Source organism: Homarus americanus, unplaced genomic scaffold, assembly GCF_018991925.1.
Source record: "Homarus americanus isolate GMGI-L3 unplaced genomic scaffold, GMGI_Hamer_2.0 scaffold4896, whole genome shotgun sequence".
Taxonomy (NCBI): domain Eukaryota; kingdom Metazoa; phylum Arthropoda; class Malacostraca; order Decapoda; family Nephropidae; genus Homarus; species Homarus americanus.
Window position 1 is genome coordinate 190965 of NW_024749657.1, and position 13740 is coordinate 204704.

Consider the following 13740-nt stretch of genomic DNA (forward strand, 5'->3'; position numbering starts at 1 on the left):
ATACGTTGAATTAAAAACTCGCTAAATTTGAGAAGCTACTATACGACATTTAACCCTTCAATATGTCTTCAAAGAGACCATGATGCAGAGAAAGTGGTGCTAGTGCTTCCAAGCATAAGCACAAGTCACTATCTATCCAGGAAAAGGGTGAATTTCCATGGTCCGGCAATTTCCATGGTGCGGCACCGGTCAGGTCCCGAGGTTGCCAGACTAGAGAGGTACAACCTGTACATGGTAAATCTTGGCTGTGAGAACATTGGTGCTGTGGCTGTGAGAACCAGGGCAACACATCACCTGTTGATATAATCTGCTTTAAGATAAATACTGACATTATTTGTATAGAAATTATATACTTTTCATTTTTACATTTTCTTTATTTAATATCCATTCAGGACATGCAAATGTTAAACTTTCAGTGTGGTTCAAGGGTGGGATTTATATTATTGGAAATATTTTATGTACAAGCTGCATTGTTTCTTTAAATCACATACCATATATAGGTGGAGGATAATCAACCTAGAATTCTTGAAGGCATTGTTTTTGTAATTTCACCTGGACACCGGTAATTAGCCTCTTAATACTTTATAGTAGTTATGGAATTAGTGCAACAACTTGATGGTGCAATTAGATGCATATGCTTGTAATTTACAATTTCTTTGAAGCCTTCAGTACAGTGGAACCTCCATTTAACAGACTTTATGGAGAAGGACGTCCATTATATCAAGGTTCTGTTAGATAAAAACCTCAGTCTAACAGCCTATAACCATCAGATGGAGGTTTCAGTGTACTGTACTCATATTGTGAGTTTTCCTTGATGGGATGACAAGTGATATATATAAAAACCTTACAAAGGGTCACCTTACATGAGCTGCTGTTATGCATGATATATACAGCTAGACCCCGACTTACGACTACGTGGACTTATGTCCATTGGTACTTACGACCTGCTTTGACCATACATCCATATGGGACATACGACTGCGACCGTCGTGACCAAGATTTTTTTCAAATGACGCGCGCATTTTCTATACCGAAACGTTTCCGTCCCGGGCGAGAGGGAGGGGTGTCTTGGGTCGCCTCGTGGGTACACTCACTCAGTGGAGCGCTTTGTTTGTGTTTGGCTATCGTATCCTATACTGATCGCGCTGTGAACTTTCGTTATTATCGTATTTAATTGACTTTATAATGACTGGAAAGCGTAAAAGTGAGAGTGCTGGTGGTGCTCCAAGGAAAAGGAGACAGGCAATTACTTTTGAGATGAAACTGAAGATAATAACACAGTATGAGAATGGAAAAACAGTAGCAACAATCTCACGCGACCTAGGTTTCTCACACTCGACTATATCCACTATTCTGAAGGACAAGAAACGTATTCGTGAAGTAGTGAAAGGAGCAACACCTATAAAGGGAACTATAATATCAAAGAAAAGACAAGGTCCTATCCACGATATGGAAAAATTATTGGTGATATGGATAGAAGACCAGATACAGAAGCATGTACCCTTAAGCGTTCTAACCATACAGGCTAAAGCAAGAAGCCTGTTCCAAAGCCTGAAGGAGCAGGCAGGAGATGAATGTGATCAAACCTTTACAGGAAGTCATGGGTGGTTTGATAGATTTAAAAAACGCTACAGTCTACACAATGTTAAGGTGAGTGGAGAGGCAGCTAGTGCCGATGTTGGTGCTGCCGAAGCTTTTAAGGAGGAGTTAGATGATGTGATTGTGGAAGGGAATTATTTGCCTGAGCAAATATTCAATGTGGATGAGACTGGATTATTGTGGAAACGCATGCCTGAGCGGACATACATCCACAAAGAGGCAAAAACAATGCCCGGATTCAAGGCATTCAAGGACAGAATTACACTTCTGTTGGGGGGGAATGTTGCTGGTTTCAAGCTAAAGCCCTTCATGATCTATCATTCAGAGAACCCCAGGGCTTTTAAACATGTCAGCAAGCACACACTGCCAGTGTTTTATCGCAGTAACAAGAAAGCCTGGATGACCCTAGTACTGTTTGAGGATTGGTTCATGACTTGTTTCATTCCACGAGCCAAGGAGTATTGTCTGCAACAAAGGATTCCATTCAAGATTTTACTGATTTTGGATAATGCTCCGGGACACCCACCACACCTGGACGACATGCACCCTGATGTTAAGGTAGTGTACATTCCACCTAACACTACCTCTATCATCCAACCCATGGATCAAGGTGCTATTGCTGCCTTTAAAGCGTATTATTTACGCACGACCTTCGCTCAGGCTGTTGCTGCTACTGAAGGTGAGAAAACGCTCAGACAGTTTTGGAAGGAGTACAACATTTTGTCATGTATAAAGAACATTAGTACAGCATGGGATCAGGTTACAAAACATTGCATGAATGGAATATGGAAGAAAATCCTGAAAAGATATGTGCACAGTTTCAAAGGATTTAATGAAAATGAAGTTATTTTGGATATTAGTAACAAGATAGTGGAGTTAGGTAAACAGCTGGAGTTAGAAATTGATACTGAAGATGTTGGACAGTTGGTTGAAAGTGTAGCAGAAGAGCTCAGTAACGAGGATCTTATTGAACTATATGCACAGAAAGTTGCAGAGGAAGAAGAGAGACAAAATGTAGAAGAAGAGCCTGCACCCCCCAAAAAGTTTTCAATGAAACATATGGCAGAGGCATTTGCTACAATTAATAAAGGAATGCAAATGTTTGATGACATGGATCAAAATTATGAGCGTTATGCCAAAGTTGACAGAATGATCCAAGATGCACTTGCTTGCTACAGAGAAATTTATAATGAAAAGAAAAAGCAAACTGTGCAGTCTAAATTGGACATCTATTTCAAGAAGTCCCCCAGTGCTGGCTCCTCACGCCCCACCAGTGCTGCCTCTTCACTCCCTCAAGATGATCCAATACCTTCAACCAGCAAGTTACCCCTGTACATAAACCTGTCTGAAGAAAGCGACATTGATGACCCACCCAGCCCTGTCTCCTCTTCTGCTTCTTCCAATTAATATAGTCTCCATGTATCCTGTAAATAGAAAATTATGGGGGCCCCGTGTGCATTCAGCTGACTACATTTAAGGTAAGTGCTCAGTCACACTGTATCCATTCCTCATTATTTATTTACTGTTTACTGTACTGTATTTCATTGTAGATTTTTTTTTTTTTGAAAAAAAAAATTTTGAAAAAAAATTTTTTTTTTTTTTTTTTTTTTTTTTTTATCTATGTCGGACTTACGACCATGTCGGACTTACGACCATGTCGGACTTACGACTTGGATTTGGGTCCCTAACCCCGTCGTAGGTCGGGGTCTAGCTGTATTTATATTTGTAATCCGTGTTTTTCTTCTGTCGTGTTCCTAATGGGCTACAAAAGCATTGGTCGATGAAGGTAAGCTGAGGTGCACTCTTAAGAGCTTACTATTATTAAAGCTTGGTGCTACGTCTCAACACGATGTTAAGCATGGGTGTCCTCTTACTTTTAAGCTGATAATTTTTTGTATAGTTTGAAGAATTTTTATTCATTATAGATTTATTAGCTTGTTCCAACATAATCATATGGACTTGTGTATAACTGCAGAGGTTTTCATTGCATGTAATTTGAAATCTTATGAAAACTATTTTTGTTTTGTTTTAACTTATTTTTCAGTGTTTAGTATTAGTTAAGCCAATTTGCCAGAAAATACCATTCGCATTTTCTGTCACGACCTTTATCTTCTGTATAATCATGATGAGCTAAAGAATCAGTAAAAATTTGGGGAAGAATTTAAAACCAGTGTTTTTAGACAATATTTTCTTGAATTAAAATTTCAAGCAAGTTCTTTTCCAACATTATGTACTTTTGTACCAGTGATAATCCATTCAAAATTTCCCTGTTTGTGCATGCTTGATGCTTATATCAATGGTTTGTGTGGACAACCAAGACAATCTAACCATAACATCCAGTCTTGGTAATACCTGTACTGTATACAAATGTGCTGCACCATTCTCACATGAACAGTGTTTTAATTAATTTATTGTGTTTTTTTAATCACCAACACAGTTGTGAGCACAAACAGCAATATATATATATATATATATATATATATATATATATATATATATATATATACACACACACACACACACACACACATATACATATACACCTTATTTTTCGACTTAAAAGACGCACTTTTTATGACAAAAATATACCTCGAAAATTACCATGCGTCTTCCAGGATGTTAGTCGATGAGTTGTAGCACAGGTTTTTTAAATCAGCCCCTTACAAAGACTGTTACCTCATTACAGTATTTAACAATTACAAGTATTCTCTATACAGTACTATAAAACTATTGATTTAGCTAATATTGTCGATATATTGCAAAAAAAACAAATAATAAACCCTTGCTGCTGTGTGGTTTGTTCACTAATGGCGGTGGTGCGGCACGGCCATCTATTGAGGAATTGCTAAAGGTTGTCTGCTGGTCTCAAATGCAGGAATGTTTGTTTCTTTATATGTAGGCTTTCATATTTGGACACCTATTTACAGTAGGCTCTCATATTTGGATACCCATTTAGACTGTAAAAACCCCACAAAATTAAAATCTTCCAAATTTAAATACACCTTTGTCATCCAAGTAAAAACACACACACAACAACATTGGCTGTCCTTATGTTTTCAACTTTATTACCACTGGTGGGTAGTTATTTTTTTTTAATTCAGAAACATTAATTAAAATATATATGAACAGTAAATAAGTGTTGCTTTCATATTCTTATGAAGAGTAATGATGATATGTTTACACGTGCTCACTTACATACGTGATCTCACTTTTTTTTACCCTTAATTGTTAGCTACTTCCATTGTTCCATTTATTAACATTAAATAACATTACTTAAAACAACCATACTAATTTTACTACAGCTACAACCAGGGTCTTATTTTCTTCAGTTTTATATGTAGAACCAATCAGTCACTGGTTTTGTAAACAACAAAAACAATGACGTGTTTTAATATTTTTCATATTATTAATGAATTGTATTGTTCAATTTGCACACATAAACAATAATTCAATCAAAAAGAAATTCAGAAACATTAATTAAAACATATACGAACAGTAAATAGGTGTTGCTTTCATAATCTTATGTAGAGTAATGATATGTTTACACGTGCGCACTTACATACACGATCTCACTTTTTTTTACCCTTAATTGTTAGCTACTTCCATTGTTCCATTTATAACATTAAATAACATTACTTAAAACAACCATATTAATTTTTCAACATTAATTTTAATACAGCTACAATGGAGGACTTATTTTCTTCAGTTTTATAATTATGTAGAACCAATCAGCCACTGGTTTTGCAAAAAACGAGTTGTTTTTTTACTTTTATTTTGTTTTTAAATAATGATTTTTTGTTTTATACAGACGTTGATATACATGTTTACATTTGCTTACCTTCTACTGTTGGAAAATATTTCCCGTCATTGTCATACCGACAAAAACAAAAGAAAGAATGTAAACACTACAGTCCCTTAGATGTGGAGGTGACCAGGTGTATAAAATGAGTGCTGTATTAAAGATTTCACCTTCTTATACAGATTTTTTTTAAATTTCTGAAAATGACGACTGATAAGCAGTTCTAAGTGATGATATTCAAAGAGATGTGTGTCTAATGGTAGACCCTGCTGCTATGTGACTAAGTCCCAGGTTGATGATCTGACTTTCTGCAGGGTCTCAATTGTTTCTCTTACTTTGACAAGACAACATACATACAGGTATATTGCTTCTCACTCTTGATATTTTTTTTCATTTTTGTATTTCTTTATTATTATTATTATTATTATTATTATTATTATTATTATTATTATTATTATTACATTTTCGCCCCCTAGGCCCCAATGTGGGTCAGTGACCTGTGCCCAGGTGGGCTAAATCCCGTAATTTTTTTTTTTTAGAATTTCATTTCTAAAATCAGGGTGCGTCTTCCACGATGCAGCGTCTTCCAAGCCGAAAAAAGAAAATATATATATATATATATATATATATATATATATATATATATATATATATATATATATATATATATCGAAGATGGAAACAACGGAGTACCTGTTTCCATCTTCCGTGTGATTTTATCAAGATTTATCTTATCCAGTATTGTGGATTTACATGAAATATATATATATATATATATATATATATATATATATATATATATATATATATATATATATATATATATATATATAGATATATATATATATATATATATATACACCCGATTTACGACGGGGTTAGGATCCAAATTCAGGTCGTAAGTCCGACATGGTTCATAAGTCCACAGATAAAAAAAAAAAATTTTAAATAATCTACAATGAAATAAAGTACAGTAAAAGTAATGAATAATGAGGAATGGATGCAGTACAGTGAAAGTAAAATAATATGGAATGGTTACAGTGTGACTGAGCACTTACCTTTAATGTAGTCAGCTGAATGCACATGGGGCCCCCATAATTTTCTAATTATACATGGAGACTACATTAACTGGAAACGTTTCATATAAAAAATGCGTGTCATTTGAAAAAAAAAAAAAAAAAAATTTTTTAATAAAAATCTGCGGCGGGTCGAAGTCTTGACGGGTTTTAAGTCAGCAGTCGTAAGTTGTATATATATATATATATATATATATATATATATATATATATATATATATATATATACATATATATCATACATACACACTTTTATTATACATACATAGTGAACCTCGCTTTTCGCGGTTTCACTTTCACGTTTACATTTGCGTGGTACCCGCCAGAACCGAATTCCACTTGGATGTGCATCTACTCATATACGCCGGGTGAAGTATAATTTTTACTTAGCTCATAAAATTCATACAAATATCCGGCCAGAATATAATTTACATTGCTGGAATTCTTACAATTTGATGATCATTTTGAATATAAGCATCATAGATTTTGCATTAGACATACAAATTTTAGATCTAATGCAAGTATTATGTTTACTCAGAGCAAATATGTTATCTTTGTGCTAAATATATACGGTATATTCAAAATATTCCTGGTCTTGCAAGGAACCAGCAATGTCAATTATATTATCCTAACTTAGTCTGAGGTTATTTATTACTAAAATATAAATATACTGTTATAACAATCATTTCTCTGGTAGGGAGGGAAGGTGGGGGTGAGGGGTAGGGAGGAGGAGGGACCAGGAGCAGGTGGGAAGGGGGGGGAGGTGGGTTATTTGATTGACAGATAGTATTTTGGTAAGTATATTTTGTTTATTTATTGAAGATATTTGTTTAGCTCATAAAATTCATACAAATTATCGGGCGAGAATATAATTTACATTGCTGGAATTTCTACAATTTGATGATCATTTTGAATATAAACATCAGATTTGCATTAGACATACAAATTTTAGATCTACTCAGTATTTTGTTTACCTGAGTAAATATGTTAACTTTTGTAAAATATATGACATTTATATTCAAAATATTCCTGGTCTTACAAGGAATCCAGCAATGTCAATTATATTATCCTAACTTTAGTCTGAGGTATTATTTATTACTAAAGTGCAATATTCTGGTTTCACCCAAACATTTCTCTGGTAGGGAGGGACGGACCGACCCAGCTGGCGTGGTGGGAAGAGGGGGAGGGAGTTGAGTCCATTATTTGAATGGACATTAACTTGGCGACTGTATTTCTCTATTTCTCTTAAGTATTAATTGTGTGCATGTACCATCATAAAATTAAGATGTTATTTTTACCAGAACATAGGTATTGTGTCGGAAAAAGTGGAGTTTGGGGTCAGCGGTCTCTATTTCATTTAATCCCATATTTATGTTGTTCACTTCTGTGAGCCTCCGTGGGTTCAATTGACGCGAAAGTGAGGTTCTTTCTACTATATATATATATATATATATATATATATATATATATATATATATATATATATATATATATATATATATATATATATATATATTGTGGATGTGTGTGTGTGTGTGTGTGTGTGGATGTGTGTGTGTGTGTTTGTGTGTGTGTGGATGTGTGTGTGTGTGTGTGTGTGTGGATGTGTGTGTGTGGTGTGTGTGTGTGTGGTGTGTGTGTGTGTGTGTGTGTGTGTGTGTGTGTGTGTGTGTGTGTGTGTGTGTGTGTGTGTGGTGTATATATATATATATATATATTATATATATATATATATATATATATATATATAGATATATATATATATCATATATATATATATATATATATATATATATATATATATATATATATATATATATATATATATATATATATATATATATATATATATATATATATATATATATATATATATATATATATATATATATATATATATATATATATATATATATATATATATATATATATATATATATATATATATATACTGCATATATATATATATACATATATCTGACTCACGACGGGGTTTGGGACCAAATCAGGTCGTAAGTCCAGATAGATAAAAAAATAAAAAAATAAAAAATAAAAAATAAATAAATAAAAAATTTAATAAAAATCTACAATGAAATACAGTACAGTAAAAGTAATGAATAATGATGAATGGATACAGTGTGACTGAGCACTTAACCTTTAATGTAGTCAGCTGAATGCACATGGGGCCCCATAATTTTCTAATTATACATGAGACCATTAACTGGAAACGTTTCGGTATAGAAATGCGTGTCATTTAAATTTTTTTTTTTTTTTTTTTATCTATATCTGAGGCGGTCGTAAGTCCCGACGGTCGTAAGTCACGTAGAGGCGTAAGTCGGGGTCTGGGTATATATATATATATATATATATATATATATATATATATATATTTATCTGATAAAATCATACGGAAAAATGGAAACAACGGAGTACCTTAGCTTTCGTCTTTATTCAAGACATCTTCAAACAACTGGATTACATGGACAGAGAGAGGCTTAAATATACAGGGTGACCTAAACATGAGGTCAGGTCATAATGATGACATCCACTAATCCCCACCAGCTACCGTAGAGGAGCTTAAGAGAAGGGTGGTGACGTGACTAGACAGGTCAGGTCAGAAAAAAGGACCCTAAAATAACTGTCATACATCAAGATCAAAGGTTTTCAAAGCATTTTTAACCTTGGGCCACTGACAAATAAATTTATGTAACATATTATCAGTTTTAGTGACCATCACTAAGGTTTATTGATTTTAATTCCTTAATCAAACTAGCTTCAACCAGAAGTCTTTCTGTGACACAAGATGATTTGAATACTTCGAAGCTTTTTTCCCAAGCAATGGGGTGATTATTATTCCTAACATGAACGAACAAGGCACTGCTTTCAGATGCAGTTCTGATATTATACACTGCCGGCTCTTCCCTCTCTGAGAAATTTTTGGGGGAAAACCACTAAATTTTAATAAATAATACCTCAAACTAAAGTTAGGATAATGCGATTGACATTGCTGGATTCCTTGTAAGACCAGGAATATTTTGAATATAAATGTCATATATTTTGCACAAAAGATAACATACTTACTCAGATTAAGAATTTTATCTAAAATTTTTATGTCTATGCAAAATATATGATGTTTATATTCAAAATGATCATCAAATTATAAGAATTCAGCAATGTAAATTATATTCTGACCGGGTAATTTGTATGAATTTTATGAGCTAAAACAATATCTTCAGTTAATAAAAAATAATAATCTTCAGGACACTATCTGTCAATCAAAGTACCCCACCTTGCCTCCCCCTCTTCAACCGTAGCGGTCAGTCCCAACCTCCCCCACCCCCACCAATCGTCCCTTCAAGAGATGTGGGGTGAAAAAATAAATTTTAACATTTGTGCTAAATAATACCTCAGATTAAAGTTAGGATAATATAATTGACATTGCTGGATTCCTTGTAAGACCAGGAATATTTTGAATATAAATGTCATATATTTTGCACAAAGATAACATACTTACTCAGATTAAATTTTATCTAAAATTTGTATGTCTAATGCAAAATATATGATGTTTATATTCAAAATGATCATCAAATATAAAATTCCAGCAATGTAAATATATTCTGACGGTAATTTGTTATGAATTTTATGAGCTAAAATAAATATCTTCAGTTAATAAAAAAAAATATTCTTCACAGGGTAACAGATGTTCGGTCGGTCCTCCTCCCCACCCCCACCAACCGTCCCAAGAGATGTGTGGGAAAACCAGAATACTTAACTTTTTTGTAATAAATAATACCTCAAACTGAAGTTAGGATAATATAATTGACATTGCTGGATTCCTTGTAAGACCAGGAATATTTTGAATATAAATGTCATATATTTTGCACAAAAGATAACAGCGGCAGTTTCATCCCTCAAGGCCACTCCGTGTAAACGCGCATCCATTGTTCCGTAAAATTGACTTTGAGGGATTTGTCAGGGAAGCCGTGACAGTGATGATGATTAACCTAGTAATGGTGATTCACCTGAGGGCCAGTAATTTGCCCTCTGCCTCGGAACCAGCCTCCATCCCCGTATGCCGACCCATCTCTTCTACTACCGTAAGTGTTACACAAAATTTTTAGTTTTCTAACCTAACCTTTATTTTTCCTATGTTAACCTTTATCTTTCCTAACCTAACCTCTTCTATATTACTTGTTTTTTCATACCATCATAAAGTTAAGATAAAATTTTTACTACAACATAGTTGTGTGTCGTCAAAAAGTGGAGTTTGGGGATCGGCCTGGACTCCATTTCAATTAATCCCATATGTTATGTTGTTCACTTTACGCTGAGCTGAACTTTCACTTAACACGGATTTTTTCCACATATACGCAGTGAGTGTCCGGCTCGAGAAGCTATTTTTAGATTTGCCCCACCCGCCACCCTGCCTGACTGCCTGTTTTAGCTCATAAAATTCATACAAATTACCCGGTCAGAATATAATTTACATTGCTGGAATTCTTATAATTTGGTGATCATTTTGAATATAAACATCATATATTTTGCATTAGACATACAAATTTTAGATAAAAATTTTTCTCAGAGTAACTATGTTATCTTTTGTGCAAAATATATGACATTTATATTCAAAATATGCCTGGTCTTACAAGGAATCCAGCAATGTCAATTATATTATCCTAACTTTAGTTTGAGGTATTATTTATTAAAATTTAGTGGTTATCCCACACATCTCCTTGGGACGGTTGGTGGGAGGTGGGGGGGAGGGAGGGACCGACCGACCAGGGTTACCCCGGGACCGACCGACCATCTGTTACTCCGTGAAGAATTATTTTTTTTTTTTATTAACTGAAGATATTTGTTTTAGCTCATAAAATTCAAACAAATTACCCGGTCTGAATATAATTTACATTGCTGGAATTCTTATAATTTGATGATCATTTTGAATATAAACATCATATATTTTGCATTAGACATACAAATTTTAGATAAAAATTTTTCTCAAATTAACTATGTTATCTTTTGTGAAAAATATATGACATTTATATTCAAAATATTCCTGGTCTTACAAGGAATCCAGCAATGTCAATTATATTATCCTAACTTTAATCTGAGGTATTATTTAATACTAAATGTTAAAAACTCTGAAGGGAGGATTGGTGGGGGGTGGGGGGGAGGGTTGGGACTGACCGCGTGGTTGGAAGAGGGGGGAGGCAAGGTGGGGTACTTTGATTGACAGATAGTGTCGTGAAGATTATTTTTTTTTTTATTAACTGAAGATATTTGTTTTAGCTCATAAAATTCATACAAATTACCCGGTCAGAATATAATTTACATTGCTGGAATTCTTATAATTTGGTGATCATTTTGAATATAAACATCATATATTTTGCATTAAACATACAAATTTTAGATAAAAATTTTTCTCTAGGTAACTATGTTATCTTTTGTGCAAAATATATGACATTTATATTCAAAATATTCCTGGTCTTACAAGGAATCCAGCAATGTCAATTGTATTATCCTAACTTTAGTTTGAGGTATTATTTATTAAAATTTAGTGGTTTTCCCCCAAAAATTTCTCTGAGAGGGAAGAGCCGGCAGTGTAGTGTGAGAGTGGGAGGGAGTTGAGTCCATTATTTGAATGGACATTAACTTGGCGACTGTATTTCTCTATTTCTCTTAAGTATTAATTGTGTGCATGTACCATCATAAAATTAAGATGTTATTTTTACTACAACATAGGTATGTGCCTTCAAAAAGTGGAGTTTGGGGGTCGGGCCGGTTTCTATTGGAATTAATCCCATATGTTCTGTTGTTCACTTAACGCGGATTTCACTTAACGCGGGACCCTCTGGGTTCAATTGACCGCGTTAAGTGGGGTACAACTGTATATATATATATATATATATATATATATATATATATATATATATATATATATATATATATATATATATATATATATATATATATATATATATATATATATATATATATATATATATATATATATATATACAGTTAACCCTCACTTTACGCGGTCCCGCATTCCGCGTTTCCACGTTTACGCGGTGCCCTGCCGGAACCCAGGATGCTCACATTCCGCGGTGCGTGTACCCCTTTACGCGGAGAGCGGCTGGCGAGCCGCGCCATTTTTGGATCCAAACCTCCCGCCATCCGCCATGTTGTGTAAGCTGCGCGAACATGGTGCGCACAAGGTCGCCCAGTCATCAAAACATTACCAGTTCTTCACCCGCCACCCACCACAGCCGGCCCAAGTCAGTGATAGTGATAATTATGGTGAGGATATGGACTTATATGGACTTTGGGGAGTTTGACAAAGAGGCCCTGCAAGCCTCTGTGGTGGATAGTGATACAATTGATACAAGTGACACAGGTGAGGGCCAATAATCTGCCCTCTGCCTCGGAACCAACCGCCCATCCCCGTGTGCCCAGCCATTTTTTCTACTAATGTAAGCGTTAAAAAACCTAATATTATTGATATTTCTCTTAATTATTAATTGTGTGTGCATACCATCATAGGCATAGGTCACTGACCCACATTGGGGGCTGAGGGGCAAAAATTTAATACTCCTGTAATAATAATAATAATAATTCAGATAAGTAAAAAAAAAAAAAAAAGCTGCCTATCTACCTATTGGACAAACTAAAATCGTTTCGGACCACGGGAGTTTCCGGACCACAGAATGCTGGACTAAAGAGGTACAACCTGTATAATGAACTATCTAAGGAATGTAAAGAAAAATGTAAGGAAACCAAAGAGAGACTACGAAATCAGGATAGCGAGAGAATCCAAGGCGAATCCCAAGGGATTTTTCCAGGTATTTAGGACTAAGGTCAAGGACAAAGTTGGGCCTTTAAAGTCAGGGAGAGGGGAAGTGATCGATGACAGTGAGGAAATAACCAAAGCATTGAACAGCTACTTTTTATCAGTTTTCACAGAAGAAATTCACGAGGAAATTCCAGCGGTGGAACTGATATTTAGGGGAAATGAAGAAGAGAAATTAAAGAATATCACTATCAGAAAAGAGGATGTTCTTAAGATAAATAAAATAAAGAAGACAAAATCCCCAGGGCCGGATGAAATTTTCCCTCGAGTTTTGAAAGAGTATAAGGAACAGATTAGCGGACCCCTCGTAAATTTATTTACAAAATCATTAGACACGGGAGTTGTGCCAGACTTGTGGAAACAGGCAAATGTAGTACAGGTTGTACCTCTCTAGTCCGGCAACCTCGGGACCTGAC

The 13740-nt window shown here is 34.5% G+C and overlaps 2 protein-coding genes across 2 annotated transcripts in view; one reads left to right on the forward strand and one right to left on the reverse strand.

The window, feature by feature from the left end:
- Window positions 1-13740, forward strand: part of LOC121853454 (cytoplasmic dynein 1 intermediate chain 2-like) — a 31802-nt gene that overhangs the window by 13538 nt on the left and 4524 nt on the right.
- LOC121853527 (procathepsin L-like) overlaps window positions 276-13740 on the reverse strand; it is a 28187-nt gene continuing 14722 nt past the window's right edge. The window contains exon 7 of the mRNA XM_042347724.1: window positions 276-294. The gene's annotated coding sequence lies outside the window, so the exon portion shown is untranslated. The remainder of the gene's footprint in view (window positions 295-13740) is intronic.